This window comes from Schistocerca americana, chromosome X (genome assembly GCF_021461395.2).
Source record: "Schistocerca americana isolate TAMUIC-IGC-003095 chromosome X, iqSchAmer2.1, whole genome shotgun sequence".
Classification (NCBI taxonomy): Eukaryota; Metazoa; Arthropoda; class Insecta; order Orthoptera; family Acrididae; genus Schistocerca; species Schistocerca americana.
The window spans coordinates 219213712-219215947 of NC_060130.1; the positions used below are offsets into that span (position 1 = coordinate 219213712).

Here is a 2236-nt window from a genome sequence, read left to right on the forward strand (position 1 = left end):
AGAATTGAGGGTACGATTGGAAAAGGGATGGACAAGCATGTTCAGTATGTCAGGTGGGTGGCAGAACGCAAGTCTGGGGGATGAAGGTAGGATTTTTGGTAATGTATCCCTCATCACAGAGCATGATGAGAGGCAGCCAAAGCCCTGGTGGGGGATGGGGTTGAGGTTATCAAGCTCTGGATTGTATCTGTGATTGGGGGAGTACTGGTCAATGGCTGGTTAAATGTTTACTGGTGTCAGAGGAGCATATGGAATGGTTGATCTATTAATGGGTGAGTTGGATAGGATATTGACCATCAGTGAAGGCCGTGGTAAGATTATCAATACATTCTTTCAATTTCTGCTTCCAACTGCACTTGTAACGTATGCAGGTGGCTAGGTTCTAGGGAAGAGATTTTTTGACAGGAAATGGGTGACAACTATCGAAATGGAGGTACTGTTGGTTGTTGGTATGTACAGATGTATTTATGGAGTGATAATTAAATGGACACCCTAGCTGCAAACAGGCGTTGATGTACTTCATTGGGGACATGTTGAAAATGTGTGCCCCGACCGGGACTCGAACCCGGGACCTCCTGCTTACATGGCAGACGCTCTATCCATCTGAGCCACCGCGGGCACAGAAGATAGTGCTTCTGCAGGGACTTATCCCTTGCACGCTCCCCGTGAGATCCACATTCCCAACATGTCCACATCACTACATTTGTAATGCGCCTAATAGATGTTTGCCCATCATACTCATTACGCGTGGCAGATTAATCTACCAAGTCCCGTACGAGTTCGGGCATAGCGTGTGCAGAGAGTCTTAAAAGAAAGAATAGACATGGAGGCTACCATATCCAAAGAACAAAGGCATTTACTACCAAATAAAAGGCAAGGATATGTGAGAAAGCAGCCATGTTACAATGCTGTACAGTAATTGCAACATTGCTCATATACACCTGCCACTCATGTGGGTATTCTCCCTGTCCTCCTCCCCTCTGTCCCTTGGCATATCCCCCTTTTCAATTCTCCCTCTTCTCTCCCTCTCCCCATTATCCCTCTATATCTTCACATTTCTGTCCTTTCCCCTTCCCCTCAGTCCCTGCCCCCTCTGTATTCCAGCATCTCTCTTTCCTCTATCCTACTTTGAGGTTGCTTTGATGTAAATAGTTATATGCCACTATTCTTGTTTTGCAGTGCAGTACCATATGATTTCTGCAGACTGACTAAGGCTCAATGGGTCTCTAGCCCTCTGCAAATCCTCTTCAGTTTTTTAGACTCCATAATGTGGATATTCCTTCAATATGCAAGTGCCCTAGTCTAAAAATAATAAAGGCAGCTCCTCTGGCTGTGAATGATATCTTGGCCCAGTTGTACAATAAGGGTTTGGAAAGGGACCAGGTACCCAAGGAATGGAAAAAGTCAATTATTACTTCAGTCTGTAAGAAGGGTAATAGGCAAATTACTGGAGTGTAAGTGTGATGCTACAAACAGTATGATTATATAAGAGAGTCTTAAAAGAAAGAATAACCATGGAGGCTACCATATCCAAAGAACAAAGGCATTTACTACCAAATAAAAGGCAAGGATATGTGAGAAAGCAGCCATGTTACAATGCTGTACAGTAATTGCAACATTGCTCATATACATGTGTGCACAAGATGTATCCTACTGTCTACTTGCACGAATTGCCACTGCCAAACTGGCAAACCATAAGCGCAACTGTCCAGTTGGTGAACTTTATATAAACCATGACACAAATGACTTCAACAACTGCTTCACTATGTGGACCATTTGGATACTCCCTTGCAGCACAAGTTTCTCTGAACTGCTCAGATGGGAATTCTCTCCAACATGTCCTGTGCTCTCGCAATTCCCTGGTCTAAACCTCTGCTAACCAGCTCCCACTGCCTCACCTTCCCTTTTCCCTTCTGTCTTTGCCACTCTTTCTTGGTCCAGATCCTGTACTGCCTTATCCCACCACTGTTCTCCCTCCACCTGCCACTCATGTGGGTATTCTCCCTGTCCTCCTCCCCTCTGTCCCTTGGCATATCCCCCTTTTCAATTCTCCCTCTTCTCTTCCTCTCCCCATTATCCCTCTATATCTTCACATTTCTGTCCTTTCCCCTTCCCCTCAGTCCCTGCCCCCTCTGTATTCCAGCATCTCTCTTTCCTCTATCCTCTGCACTCTTTTTGTCTTGTTGTGTGGCTGTGCAGTCATCTTTCCAAAGACTATCTCTTTCCCAAAACCCCT

General features: G+C 45.3%; 1 non-coding gene across 1 annotated transcript; it reads right to left on the reverse strand.

The window, feature by feature from the left end:
* Nucleotides 1-544: 544 nt before the first annotated feature.
* On the reverse strand, nucleotides 545-619 carry Trnat-ugu. Its single transcript has one exon. It is a non-coding gene; the product is annotated as a tRNA-Thr (tRNA).
* Between the last annotated feature and the right edge of the window lie 1617 nt (nucleotides 620-2236).